At 39.6% G+C, this 15911-nt stretch overlaps 1 pseudogene; it reads left to right on the top strand.

Annotated features, from left to right (window-relative positions):
* The first annotated feature begins 3177 nt into the window (after positions 1–3177).
* Positions 3178–15685, top strand: LOC122349731 (annotated as a pseudogene).
* Positions 15686–15911: the final 226 nt, after the last annotated feature.

Raw genomic sequence — 15911 nt, 5'->3', positions numbered from 1 at the left:
ATATATATATATATATACAAATATTTTATTTATAAAAATATTTTTATTATATATATATATATATATATATATATATATATATATATATATATATATGATATTTTTATTAATTTTCAAGTCCTGTGAAATCTCTGTTTGCAAATTTACAGTAGGACCTTTTGCACCACAAGTTTACTTGCTTACACCATACTTATTGTCCACATTTGGTAGGATTGGCACCCAACTTCTGTTAAAAAGTTAATATTTTATCTCAGCTTTGCTTTCTTTATTTCATCATCTAGATTCTAATATTTCATTTTAACCTTCACTTCCAACATTCTTAGCACACCTGTTTCACAATATTAAAGCCCTCTGTTGTAATCAGCTCTCAATTTAACTGCAACAAAACAAAAACATATTAGATGTAGTTTCTTTACTAAAAGCCTGGATCTGGTTGCATATACGGAATTACTATCTCTACCTTGTTCTCTTGAGTACTTCTTGTCTCTTTATCTTAGTTTGTGGACCCTCGACCCAGAGTCACGGACTGCTGGTGATGAAGCTGGATGGGTGCACGTGACTCATCTTCACTTACTACTAGTAAGCACGCAGGCATCTCCTGTGAGACACAGCACGAAAATGACTCGACTCTCAGATATATCTGTCTAAAGTGCTTCTCTAAAGTCAGCAACACATCTGTCACTTACCCTGTCGCGTTATATTGTATCTACAGAAGAACGCGTTGTAGTTGAAAACAAAACACACCGCAGAGCTGAACGCTGCGGCGCGTGACAACGATCTTCTTCGTGGACGTCGACCAACAAGCGGAAGCGCGTGCACTGCCACCTTCCGGTCAAACACCGAGCATGCGCACGTATCTTTACATAAAACTGCTGCATGAATTATATTATCATTAAATATATAGAATAAAAAGTGTTTTACGGGATTAACAGTTGACAGGATTTTACATTCAGTTTCTAAAAACTACAAAATATCCTTTCTATAATTGCACTTGTATTCTGTTTTAAAGGTTATTCACACATGATCGGTGTTTTTCTTACTTATCTGTTTATATATTTGCACTGATTTACAGTGGCTGAAACAAAATGGCACAAAACCGGATCGATTTTTTTATGGTTACATGAATGTGCGACAAAAATGCATGAACTGGTTTCAAAGAACATAATAGGTTTTAATAGGTCATTGTCGAGAGCTTTTGTGATAAAAATGCTATTTCCCTGCTGAACAAAACAGATAAAACCAGACTAGGTTGGTTGGCTGGTCTCTTAGCTGCTTTAAGCTGGTGCTGACCGGGGGTTTTTGTCCACTGGTTTAAGCTGGTTTTAGAAGGCTCTTTGTCCAAATTTCCAGCCTGTCAGGTTAGTCTTAGTTGGTAGAGACAACCAACTAAAATAGCAAGACTGGGAGATCAGCTAAAACCAGCTACTTCCAGCAAACCAGATAAAAACGAGCTACTTCCAGCTTAAACCAGCTAAAAACCAGACTGGCAAGACTGGGAGACCAGCTAAAACCAGCTACCTCCATCTTAAAACCAGCTAAAACCAGACTAGGCTAGTTTTAGCTGTACTTTTTCTCAACAGTATTGTACGGTGATTATAGGCAAGTTTATGCACATAAACATCAAGGTGTTTGTTAAGGCTGTCACATTTAAAAAATATTTGTAAAAATTGTGTTAAATCAGCTGACATAAACTCAGACACATCTCAAAGCCTCACGTTTGTATGCTGATGTTTAATATTATACCATTATATGTCGATCAAAATTTGCTTGAGTTAAATTATTATGCGGTTTGTAAATTATATTAATATTTATAATATTTATTTATATCCTCAATATATGTTTGACAACGATAATAACCGTTAATTAAAAGATGCTTAAAAAGAGATGAATAGTAATAAAATAATGCTACGTTGCATGGCAACAATTAGAATATGGATTAAATTACTCGGAGAACCGTTTATTATGAATAATACATGCAGACGGTTATTGAACATTTGTGATCGTATTATACAGTTTGCACCGTTTTATAAAAGCAATAAATCACTCGAAGTCGTGCATGGCAGTGATTTTACTACGAATCAACTTCTTGTAAAACCGCCGTAACTAGGGCAGCTTTGTCGATTTAAATATTTAGCCACGTTCGCCTCATTTCCAACCTAAAAACAAACCCCGTTTCGACTAAAACGCCATTAACGGGCGAGAGCGCGATCGTTTCAGTAGAGCCGTCGACGGGAATCGGGACGCCGTCTGTTTTTGTGTGAAGGAGGACAGACGCGATAATGTGACTTTTATGCGAGTTGCGTGGAGTAACTCGCTCCTGTGATCTCATGTCACCGACTTCCTTCTTCAGAGGGGATCATTGAGAGATCAGGTGAGAGCTGGCCGGCACCACGGCACGCTTTAAAATCATCCCAACACCGAGGATTTCGGATTTGCCACGTCTCGTCGTTTCGCCCTGCGTTATTTCCCCGAGGTTCCTCCCGATGTTATGCGCGAATTGACAGGATTTCTGTCATTCTGCGCGGCTTGAAGGTTAGCACGGGCTAGATTAGCTTCAGTTTAACACACATTTCCCGCACGCTGAAATCACCAAAGGGCCTTTGGGGATAAACGCTCGTTCTGGGGCTTACGGTTGATTTGTCGTCGCGTAAGTGTTGTATTTACAGATATATCAGTGTTTTGACTTTCCGCGTTCATGTCTCGCGATAGCGTAATCAGTTTTATTAGCCGTTAGCTGAATTAGCCGTCAAAGTCATTTTGCGCGCACGCACATGCGTATAAGCGAACTGGGTTTTGCGTTAAAAACATTAAAAGTGCGGTTATACCGCACGTCGAGGAGCTTTATGTGTAACATTTGTTTTTTTAAAACGTCGTTTGGGCTCGTAGTTGCGTGAGAACGACTCGTCCGTGCAAGGCCTCGTTTATCTAAACAAAGTTTAAAAATAGCCAGAGGTGCGTTTGCTTTAATGCATTGCGGTCAAACGCCGCTCTCAAAAGTGTTTTGTGTTAATTCGCGTCTGTAAATGTCAAGCAGCCAGGTTCAGGGAGTGACACGTAGGCGAAACGAGCCCGCGGACACGATGTCCACCGAGTGTTACGCGTTTCGGTCTTTACGTGGACGATTCGGGCTGTGTTTTTAAAACCTGGCGTGCTGTCAACCCCTAAACAAACCGCAAAATGCCGTCTGGGTGGGAACGGCACAACTTGGGTGTGTATGTAAACATTTCGTGCGCCTCAAGGTGCGATCAAGGTGAAGGTGTCAACTAACTGGTTAACCCTTTGTGTTCACCCAGACCCCGGTCAGACACTGTGAAGCCAAGGGCTGTGATGCTCAGGCCCCAGCGCCCACCCGGCCCCTGGGGACACCTATAAAGGCTGGCTCTTCAAATGGACTAATTACATCAAGGGATACCAAAGGCGATGGTTGCGTCCTGAGCAACGGCTTGCTTTCTTATTACAGGTGAGTTTGTGATGCGCTTTTTGTTTATCGGGGAGAAAAATGTTGTCTGGCGTTGTTTCTGTCAGACAGCAGGTCTCCCAAGGCTGATAGGAACGTCTGATGGCCTAATGAACCCTTTGTGTTGCTGTCAGTGTTCTTTGGCCCTTTCACCCAATATCTGATAAGGTGCTAAGCTTTAGATAGTGAAATAACTTAGCGCTCTTGGTACGGCAAGCATCGCTTTTGCTGTTACTCGTACAAAACCTTTTTAAATGTGTGCATGTTAACTCTGCATGGTTTGTGCTTTTGGATGATTCAAACCATACGATTTGGTACAACTAGTATATTTACAATTTTATATGCAATTAATTGTATATAAATTATATATATTTACTGATCCATCAGTCCAATACCGGATGGATCAGTGTTTTATATATATATACAATTGTAGTTTTTAATCACATTAAATTAGCATTTTTTTAGATTTAATTTTAAACTCAATGATTCTTACGTACTTATTTTTAAATACCACTATTTTAGTTTTTTTATATTGCATGTAGTAACTTTAGTGCACCAGCGGACGATCGAAATGTTGCTCTGACCGCTAACTGAAAAGTTTTATATTTTGTTGTTTCAGCTTTATTTCAAAGAACAAAAGTGTTTTAATAGTTTAAGTGACGTAATGTCGATAACCGAAATGGGCGTAAAAACTCAACACCTTCTGGCGTTCATTCGACCTGTAAGATGATAAGCGTTTCACGTAATTAGATTTGAGTGGGCGTTGATCTGGTCGTGAAGCCACATTCGTCTCACTGGGCTCTGTCAATTATTAATACTGCGCGTGAGGCGTGCAGGAGCGCCCGCATGCGTGTCTGTTTGCTCGTGTGTGTCTCGCGCTGTTTGCTCAACAGTTTGAGATGAGAGGATAACGCATTCTTCAAAATCCATCCTCGTCATCTGATGTTTAAATATACAATAAAATAGCAAGGTCCAGCGCCTCGGCTGTCGGCTGAAGCAGAGCATGCGCTTTATTTCTGGACGCTTAACTTTATGTTGCAATTGTTGCTCGGCGTGTGCGGAATGAAATGTAGCGTCTATTAAGTAAATACTGCGTTGATGCGCCAAAGCAGATGAGGAAAAATAAAAAAGCTTTATTCAAGTCGAGATGAAAATGACTTTGCATTGAAACGTCCCGCTTCCAAAGACTTCACAAATAGCTGTTTTTACTGCAGTGGAAGATATACAGCCAGTTATTTTTTGATAATAAGGAGGCTTAAAAAAAGGTGTATTGTGTATCTACATTAAAACCTGAATTGATTGGATGATAAAACTGGAAGCGCTACTTAAATTTGGCTTTGCATTTAAATTAACCTTAAACATTATTACTTAGAGGCTGGATATTCTACTTAAGTTAAAAGCATATGGCAAACTTTAGAAGACCTGGATACTACACTGCACCTTTTAAATGCTGAATTTAAGTAGAAACTGAGATATCAGTGTAGCGGATGCTTGTCTTAAGAAAGCCCGCATTGCATGTACAGTTTGATTTGCGTTTGTGTTGCGATGTGATACAATTGAAAGGATTTGCACCAAATAATCTTTCTAAATGCAATGGAAACGTCCCACTCGTTCTGCATAATGCAATCGGCATGATGGCATGATGGTTTAGTAGGCCTCGAGATAATTATTTGAAAAAAAAATCGATCTCCATTAATCATACGGGGTGTAAAACCCACCGTGCCATTACAGTGTAAATAAAAGACACAAGCGCACATTGTCTCGTCCGCCTCCGCGCGATTGGCCGAGCGAGTCTGAGTCACGTGACCGTCTTAACAGGTCATCTCTGTTCAGGAGGATCACACGCTCGACTTAAGGCTTGATTTCAGCACTTCCTCTGCTCCCGCGGGTGCGGACCTCAGTGGTTTCTGCGTCGCTCTCGTTGTGTGCGTGTTAAAGATTCATCAGGAAACGAGAGAAAGCGAGCAGGGAGATTTCCCAGTTTCACGGGGTTACGGGCTCAGGACTCTTGTGTCTCTGTTGGAAATCGTGTGCCGTGTCGTAGCTCGTCCAAACTGAGTCTTGCCTCATTTTTTCCACAGAGTATTAAAAAAATCCTGGAACTGGTGATTCATCAGTGTTGGCAAATTACAGTTGGAGATGAAAAATTTTTGTTTTATATTTGATATATTTGGTGCTCTTTACGTTTGAGCTTCTCTCAGTTTTGCTGCTCAATTTTATAAAAATACAACATTATTTTTATTATCATTTTTATACTATTATAGTATTTATTAATAATTTGATTTAGCTTTTATTATTATTGTATATTTGAATCATTTTAATTGAGCTTTAAACATTATACATTTTGTAAAGCTTTATTTTTATTTGTTTTAGTAAATAAATTACTTCAGATTATAAAGTACTCAACAAAAAAACTGTTTGTAATTTTTAGTTAACAATAAAAACTCTGCTAGATACAGACCTTTTTAAGCCATGAGCTCTGACGTTAAGAAGTCATAACTTTGCAAGTCAGATTTCATAAAGTTTGTCTACACCCTTGCTCTCTCAACAACTTGCCACTATATGAATGCGTATTGAATATTTTGCAATCAGTATTAAATATGTAGCATTTTGTATTTATACAAAAACTTTTAAATTGCGTTGATTGGATTCATGGCTCCAGAAACGTTCAATGAGGTAAATATTTTTCCAGTATCTCCTGAGATCGTAAACTAAGTGGCTCTTTTCCAATCTGATACCAGATACTATGATAGCAGCGCTAATGCGTCGTATCTTCTGTCACATAAATGCTCAGGAGTGAAAGAAACTCCACCTGAAGGCATTTTTAAGATGCTTGGCTTTCAGTGCTAATTCATGAATATTGCATGAGATGCCGTGAAACAGCTGTTAGTGGGGCTTTTGTTGAAGTTTTTACTCTCAAAGTTTAAAAAGAGCCACCTTAGCGCTTGTCTAGCTTCACAGAACCAGCCTTTTACTAACATTATGATGTCACGAAACATTACATACTGTGGATGTAACCGTGACTGTGTGTTTCATCTGTCTTGTCTCCATCCCCTTTGCTCTTCCAGGACCCAGGCGGAGATGGGTCACACATGCCGGGGCACCATAAACCTGGCCACAGCCAACATCGCGGTGGAGGACTCGTGCAATTTCGTCATTTCTAATGGCGGTACGCAGACGTATCACCTGAAGGCCAGCTCTGAGGTGGAGCGGCAGCGGTGGATCACTGCTCTAGAGCTGGCCAAAGCAAAGCTTTCCGCCATGCAGGCCGAGTCGGGTCAGTCGGAAGGGAAAACCGCATTTGAGAACAGCACAAAAATGCACGCTTCGAGTTTCTGTTTCACAGTTTTGTTCCTCTTTTTTTTTAATCAGATGACTCCGGGGATGACTCCACTCCTCCTGCGGCAGGTCAGGGCGCAGGCTCACGCAACTCAGAGGTGCAGTCCACCCTCAGGACGCTGGGCAGCAAGGTGGAGGATCTGAGCACCTGCAATGACCTCCATCGCCAAACACGGCTCTGCGCTTCAGCAGTCAGTCTTTCTCTAATTGGACACACTTTTGGCTAAATGTATGAAAACATTTTTAGGCATGTGTGTACTATGTTATATAATAATGAAAATATTATGTAATTCTTTTTATTTATTTTGGATGATATTATATATATAAATAAAATTATTTATATATATATATATATATATATATATATATATATATATATATATATATATATATTATAAATTATAAATTATACATTATACATTATAAATTATATATAAATTTATATATATAAATTAAATATAAATATATATTGTATATATATATATTTTTATATTACACTTATTTTACTTTATGTGTAATTAAAATAATTATATTTATATATTATGTATATTATTAATATTTTGATTTAGCTTTCATTGTTTAGTTTTTTCATTTTAATTTTTAATAAATTTTTTTTTATTTCACTATTTAAGTTTTTATTGTTATTTTAGTACTTATTTAAGTTAGTGGCGAAGACAACAAGTTTGAACTAATATTTTATTTCAGCATTACTTTTAACTAAATTTAATGTAATAGTTTTCTTTTTTTCTTATTTTTTTAACAATTCTCAAAAAACTTTTCATTGTGCATTCTAATTTATTTCAAACTGCATTTTGATTTTGTGTTTTGTGTTTTTTTTTTAGCTAGTTTAAAAATTACAACAAAAAACTGGATAAAACACAATTAAAACATAACATAAATTAAAAAAACATGATTTTGAACAGTAAAATGGAGTAACACTTGAAATAAACTTCAAATATAGATACATTATACTTTGTGTTTAGGCTGTCAAATAAAAATAGAAAATTTGAGAATTTTGAATATTGATCGAATTTCAATTTAAAATGCATGATCGAATGCAAAATGTGGTCTTCAAATTTTAGATGTTCCTTTGGCACGTAAATGCGATGATTTATGTAAAGTGTTTTTGCTAAGGTCCTATTCAGTTGAACCCACTGGAATGCAGCCTGACTTTACTGATTCTGCTCGTATGAAATGGTTCCTGGTGCTTTCCTTCGGGTCCTTGTCACAGGCTGGAGGGAGTTCGGCTGGGAGGAGGGACGAAATGAAAAAGATTCCGACAGGTGACGAGAGCGAGCCACTCTTCCTCGCATCACCTCCAACCCACATGATCAACAGTAAGATTGCAGAGCTAAACATTTGCTTCAGCCCGGCTTCTTACATTCGCCGGCCGCCTGTTTAGCACACTGCAAGCTGCAGTTAAATGTACTGTTAACGATGCTTTAATAATCCTGATACTCAGGGCTCGTTGGGACTTCCTGGCGCTGGCTCAGGCTCGCTGGTGCAGCGCTGGCAGAAAGCCCTGCAGTGCCGAGAGAGAGCAGAGAGTGCGTCTGGAGGGAGACTCTGGAACAGCTCGCCAAACAACACAACCATCTGAGAGAGCCTTCAGAGGAGCCACCCAGACTGCCTCCATCCCAGAGCAACCCTGCCATAACAGCAAAGGTGAAGGTGCCACAAAATTATATAGAGAAGACTAATACATAAACACAGATTTCTAATGCATTGACTTTAGTAGTTGAACGCAATAATGAAAAGACAGCTAGTGGCTAGTAACTACAAACTGCTTTTAATCACAGTACAATTTTTCTACAGCAAACAAGGCACTAAATCTAGCAATCAGTATGAGGATTCCACCTTTTCATTGTGCTGTACAAATGTAGCACTACATAAACCTAGATATGTATCTGAATACACACAACTATCTGCTTGGGGTTGAATGCGTCTCTTCTACTCACCGAGGCTGCACTTATACTTCTGTAGGCCCAGTTCCTGGTAAGGGTGACGTCAGTGATGAAGACGAGGAGAATGAATTCTTTGATGCATGCGAGATCGCCCAGGAGTTTATCACTGTAGCAGACCCCAAATATCGGCAGGTCTGTATTTACTGCCTCGCTCCTGCTCGTTTACTCGCTGGCCCCACTCTGTCCCTTAACTCCCTTCTGATATGAGTGTTACTTGACCTAAGTGTGTGTGTCCTCTGCCTTCCTTCCCCTTCCTCCTGTCTCTCGCTCTCTGGCTCTCTCATACGCTCTTTTTCCATTTCTCTCAGGAGATCTGGCAGCAATGTCATGGAATCAGTAGCGTAGCTGGGAATGGACGACGTGGACAACGTCTGTAAGGATTTTATGTACATTGACAGGATAATTGGTGATTTTTCTCTTTAACGTTTTTAAAAAAAAGTATTTAAGGCTCATTTATTTGACCTTGATAATATAGTAAAATCAGTGATCTTATGAATAGTCCTATTAAACATTTATTTTGTGTATATATAAATACAAACATATGTATGTATGTGTGTGTGTGTATATGTGTATATATATATATATATATATGTATATGTATATGTATGTATATATGTATGTATGTGCATGCAGTTAATCCAAAAATCATTTGATAGGAGTAGTAGTCATGAAATATTGTTACCCTTTAAAACAAATCTGTATATTATTATGGTTTCTGAAGGATCATGTAACACATTGTTAAATTCAGCTTTGATCACAGCAATAAGTTACATTTCACTATGTATAGAAATAGATTATCTTTCATGATAGTGCTTATTTTCACTGTATTTAAAAAGTTAATAAATAAATGAAGCCTTAAGTATAAGAGGTGACTTTCAAACACATTACAAACAGTAATAATTATTTCAAAATTTTATCTCCACTGTATGCGAAGTCTAATATATCAAAAAAACGTTTAAACACGTGTTTTTTTTTTTTCTTTCTAGCTAGACGAACAGTCCTCTGGCATCTAACCCAGAATCTCCACAGTCCCCAGGAAGTAGTGCCACGTGAGAAAGAGGCGTGACCCGAATCCCAGATAAACCAAATTACTCTCTCAATCTATGGAGCATCATGAAGAACTGTATCGGAAAAGAGCTCTCCAAAATCCCTATGCCTGTACGCCTCTATCCGTATCTTTACCGCGTAATGCCGAGCGCCCAGATTGATTGCATTTGCTTTCAACGCATCCTTCTTTTTACAGGTGAACTTCAACGCAGCCCCTGTCCATGCTGCAGGCTCTCTCGAGGATCTGGAGTACTACGAGTAGCTGCTGGACCGAGGCGCCATGCCAGAGCTCTTTGGAGCAGATGCTCACGTGTAGGCAGCTTTCACCCGCTTCTCTTACTCCACTATCAGTTCACCAGACGGGCAAACCCTTCAACCCTCTGCTGGGAGAGACGCTTGAGCTGGACCGCGCAAAGAGAGCGGCTGCAGGTCCCTCTCTGCGAGCAGGTGAGCTTCTGTTCATCCTGAGAGAGGAATTGAGGCGAGCCGTGTTCGATATTAATCCGTTCCTCTTCAGGTAAGCCATCACCCTCGGGCCGCGGCCCATCACGCGATCTCCGAGCTTAGGCTGGACCCTGAGACAGGGAGATTGCCCTGGCCAGCAAGTTCAGGGAAAATATCTCTCCATCATGCCCCTGGGTAACTATTTTAAACTATTTTGGGCCTTATCACAGTGCTCAGGTTTTAAAACAATCAGGAAAGAGTTTTTTCTCATTTAGTTCCTTTTCTTAAAATCAAAAAGGGAAGTAATGCAAAAGCCCCATTAGAAACAATGTAGTGATGGAATAAAATAGTTTTTGGACGCTTTAACTATATAAACACATTTGACTGGAGTTTCACAATACTGTTGGCATTTATTTTTTAAGAGCAGCACTTTCAACTTGTATAATTACAACAACAAAAAAATAAGCGTGTGCCAGTGCTGTGTTTAAAATGGATACCATAGGATTTAATATTTATTGCATTTGGATATTTTTAATTGTGTAGTTAAAGGAGTTTGGCTGAACAAAAAAAAAAGTTGGGAATCCCTTACATTTGCTATTAGTATATTTTGTTCTTATATTAAACGACGTATATATGAATGTCACAAGCTTACGTTTATGTTTTTATGCAAGCTCTTTTTTAATTTCTGGTTTGTTTGCTCCAGGTTCTATTCATTGCATCTTTGAGAAGAGTAACAATCACTACACCTGGAAGAAAGTCACAAACCACCGCAACAATATCATTGTCGTGGAAACTCTGATAGATCAGGTCAGAATATTGCACTGCTTCAGACGTAATGTCATATCATCAGCATTAGTGTGTCTGATATAAAATTAACTAATGGAGTGTCAGTGGATTATGCTACAGTGAGTTACATCTGCAGTTATACAAATGTGTGGCGTTTCATTTAGTTCATAAGTGATATATCTGCGTGTCTCCTTTCTCTCTCTGAATTCAGTCGGGAGAAATAGACGTTGTGAACCACAGAACAGGGGACATCTGTCATCTCAAATTCGTCTCGTACAGCTACTTCTCCCGAGACGTGGCCAGAAAGGTGAGCTGGGCAGCCCCGTTCCACTGACGCCTTTCTCCCTAAATGCCGGGCGTGTCATTTCTTTCTTTTTCACCCGGGCGCCCTTTGCAACTTTTCATGTTCTTTTTTTGCCCATTCTGTATTTATGTTCGCTTTCGCCTCTCGCTCGCAACGCCTCTCTCTCTCTCTCTATGTAGGTCACGGGGGTGGTAGACGATAAGGACGGGAAAGCGCGACTATGTTCTCCTGGGACGTGGACGAAGATGGAGTGCTCTCGCGTGATGCAGAGCAGCAGAGGTGGAGAGAACGGCGCCGACGGCGACAGAAAACTGCCTATCAGACGCTCAAGCCAAAGAGCTGTGGAGAAAGACTCGCTACTGAAGATGTTCCCTGACTGCATTTTTAGTGACTTTCTAACTTTAAAAGCTCAGTCAGCTTTAAAATAGCCAAAAAGGACTGTAGCAGTAACATTAGAAGTGAATTGGGCCACTCTGCATATGTTACAATGCTCTTTGTTTCATCTGTGCAGCTACAAATCATGAGCACTGAGAGTTAAAACAAGCACACTTTACATAACATTTGATAACTTTGTTATATGACAACATAACTTAAAACCCTAAATCATCAATTCTTCATTTAGTTTTACAGATTATGCCACAAATCAGTTTAACTTAAACTGAACCTTTCTCAATACATTCATGACATTAATCAATCTTCATGAGTAGTTGGAGCCATTTGGCTTTTTAGTGAATAGTGTATTTAGCACATGTAGTGTTTTTTTCTTTTTCTTTCTGGCAGATCCAGTGCAATAGATACTCGTGTAAATTCGATTGAAATCCCTCTTTGATTCCTGGCCTTCTCTGTGCTTTTTAGGAAGGTGCAGAAAACATGTACTACTTCTCGCCCTGGCGCTGACATTGAACGAACAGGAGGAGGGCGTCATTCCCACGGATAGCAGGAGGAGGCCGGATCGGCGTCTGATGGAGCAGGGCCGCTGGGAGGAGGCCACCGCTGAGAAACAGAGACTGAGGAGAAGCAGCGCACCGCCCGAGAGAGAGAGCGCAGAGGCCAATCGCGCCACCACCTACTGGTGAGAAGAAGGTAAGGAGCCAGCGGACGGGGTAGAGTCGTCCTTCTACGCGTGTCATTCTGCTCGTCTCTCCTCGCTTCCCCCGCCCTCGGCGTCTCTCGTCCACTCCTGTCTGTCTGTCTCTGTCTTTCCTCAAGCTCCTCTCATTGAGGACTCCATATCTGGACTCGCTTCTAAAAAGCAAGTACTCCTGTTCTACTTCCTGTTCTTTTCTTGTTTTTAATTGTCGTGTTCAGCGCTTTCTTCCATCTCACAGACTCAAGCAGACATTCAGACACCGTAGTAGTGCTTTATTTGGCATGACATTAAAGGAAATAGTTCACCTAAAAATGAACATTTTGTCATCCCAAATTTTCTTTTTGAATTAAGCTTTTCTGCATAATCAGTGAAGCGCATTTCGAGCAGTAATTTTATTTCCTATATATATATATATATATATATATATATATATATATATATATATATATATATATATATATATATATTACTTTTTATTTTTTTCCATTTAGTTTTAGTTACTTCAGTACTTAACTAAACAAAAAATGAGAAATTTCTACAAAGCAAATAGCTAAAAATGTAATGTTTTTTTGTTATTTTTCAGTTGAAAACACTGGCTGCAAAATGACAAATGATAAAAGTAGCAGTACACCAGTTTGTAATACATTGGTCGCTTTTTAGAACGAATAAAGGTAAAAGATGACAGGATTTTTATTTGGGGGTGAACTTGCCTTTAATATCCAGAGTCCACTTTCCCCACCTCCATTATGCCATTCACTCATTGTATTCTTTCTTTGTTTTTGTCTCTAATTTGCATCCCCTTTTAATTTTTGGCTGCTCATCTCTCAACTCTGATCAGCTGGAAGAAGTCGAGATTGCCAGTGAGCCCTCTGAGACCACTTACAAAAAGCAAGTACCATCCCATCCCTCTCTCCTAATCAGTCTCTCACGTCTACTAACTAATCATCTTCACTTCCCATCTGTCTGTCCTCATCAGCTGACACAGGTGAAACCTCCTCCTCCAGATCTTTCACTATCAGCAAGTAGCAGAATCCAACACCTACAGGTAGCTGCTTAGGCGTAGTGTAGGAAATGTCAATATTCACACTTGCTTTGATCGCTTAGTCCTGTCCTGAGTCTGCTTCACCGAAGGTTTCTTTACTGGTTGTGCTTTGCTGCATTCACGTCTTCAATATCAAAGCAACGCTAGAGTCAAAATACAGCACTTATAAACCATCCAATCCTGGCCTAGTTCGGGCTTCTTGAGGCGTGAAAACACTGTTCAGTAGAAGCCAGAAGACTATTATTTGAATTAACTATTGCATCGTACGTTTCTACTTCCACTAGTGGTGTGAATGCATAGTCTATATTCCTGTAGTTTATCTAGCCAGTGTTGGCTTTCATTTCTTCATTTCACTCCTCCTATATGCACACTGCTAACACCTCTTTTCAACTCCCTTCTCTTCGCCTACCGTCCCTCCGTCTTCATCTGTGTGTGCTTCGGCATTTAAACACTGCACGGCTCACACCCAGCATACTCAAGCAAGTACCACGCACATGTCACACAGAGATGCGTACATAACCAGTGTTCACAATGGAGTGGTATTATGTTAAGTAATTATACGTTCTATATAGCATGACCTACCCATAATTCATGCTAATGTAGTCATAATATGACTCTCCTAACTGTTGCAAACACAGGTCATGCACTGATTATTGCAGAAAACTGTACACTCATTATACACTCTGTGTATTATGCCATATGGTGTGACTGCACTCACCCACACACACACACACACACATAATATAATATGGCAATTGTAGTGGGTTGGAAACTGTGTGCATCTGTTAGCTGACAGGATGAGACCCTCACTGTCTTTATCTGCTCTGTGTCGCTCTAGTGGAGGGTCCTTATGGAGCTCCCGGTCAAGCAAGTAACATCCATCCAAAGCCCTTCCAGCCCTCCATTGCTCTCAGCATCTGTTAGAGCTAGGCGGTATGATCGAGCACGTTTAATTAGTGCGTGACTTGCCTCTCACACACACTTCTTTTTCCGATATGTGCACTTCTGTGCTTTTAAATGATCATTAAAAATAAATGTGCAAATTAAATCTATTTCATCTCATATTAAATGGCATTAAAATAAGATATATAATAGTAAAATGTGTGTGTATATAGATATTTGTACATATACAAAAAAGAGTTAGACGTTATGTTCTTATGTAATTATGCTTGTAATATTTAGGTGTTGATTTTAGTAATTATTATAATTTAGTATAATTATGCATTAAAGTGGCCAAATTACATAAATTAATCTCTATTACACTTCCAAGTTAGATTAGGATGAGAGTTTGATTTTAATGATAGTTGCAGGTAATTAGGAAGAATTTATTAAGTACATAATGGGTAACAAGGTCACTGTGAAATAAAATTAATATATAGACTGTATAAATAAAATAGAAATATAATATATAGACTCTTTTTGGAATGGCATATTGTTTTATACACTCAATATAAACCATACTAGAAACAAATAAAATCACAGTATTCTAGACAATTTGTTTATTGTGAAATGGGTTGTATGCAAATATTAAAAATTTTGTTTTTCAAGTCCATATTCAAATGGGTTAAAGAATGCACGTTTCTTGTTTCAAACATTTTATTCATGAAGCTTGTGCAGATTATTGTGCATATATTACTATATATTATAATATAAAATGGTACCGTATAGCTCGGACTGTGATCTGAAATGCTGGTCATGCCGCCAACCTCTAAACTGTTTTTTGCTTTACTGCTCTCCCTCCAGAGCTGGCCATGTGCCGCTCTTCTCTGTTTATGAGCATATTGTGTGAATCTAGAGAGGCGAGATGTGTTGAATCACTGTAAGCTGATTGTGTGAGCACAGACCCGAATAGGTCCAGTCAGCGTTGTTTTGTGTGTCGAACTAGTTCTAACAGCTCTGTAGAAAGGCCGCTAGCACCCTCACATGTGTTCAGTTCTCTAATGAAGTGACCGTCTGTCTGCTTCTGTATGTATGCGTGTCCGTTGTGTTCGCTCAGGTGGTCATCAGGACAACTACAGGCCCATGTGGTTCGAGAGGCAGGTGGACCCGATGACAGGAGAGCCCACGCACATCTACAGAGGAGGATACTGGGAAACCAAGGAGCAGAGCAACTGGGACTCCTGCCCGGATATCTTCTGATCCCAATCACGCACATGCCCCACGATGCCCTCGCTGACCCGCTTCCCAGAAGATAACAAACAAACGAAAGCTCAGTCAGCGCGCCTCCTTTCTCCTTTCCCGCATCGTAGACATACACATGCGTTCTCTTTTTAAGCCAGCCGTGCTCTACTCAGTGGACAATAAGGGACACAGAAACGATCCGAGAGCGCTCTCCGTCACCATCCACTGTGTGTCTCTCTGTTATCCTCGCGTTCACGGGATTGTTAAAGCGTAAGGTTCACGCATTCAGTAGGAAAACATATCCTTTCCCGCTCCAC

The sequence above is a fragment of the Puntigrus tetrazona genome, chromosome 1 (genome assembly GCF_018831695.1).
Source record: "Puntigrus tetrazona isolate hp1 chromosome 1, ASM1883169v1, whole genome shotgun sequence".
NCBI classification, from domain to species: Eukaryota; Metazoa; Chordata; class Actinopteri; order Cypriniformes; family Cyprinidae; genus Puntigrus; species Puntigrus tetrazona.
This window is presented reverse-complemented; position numbering and strand designations above follow the sequence as displayed.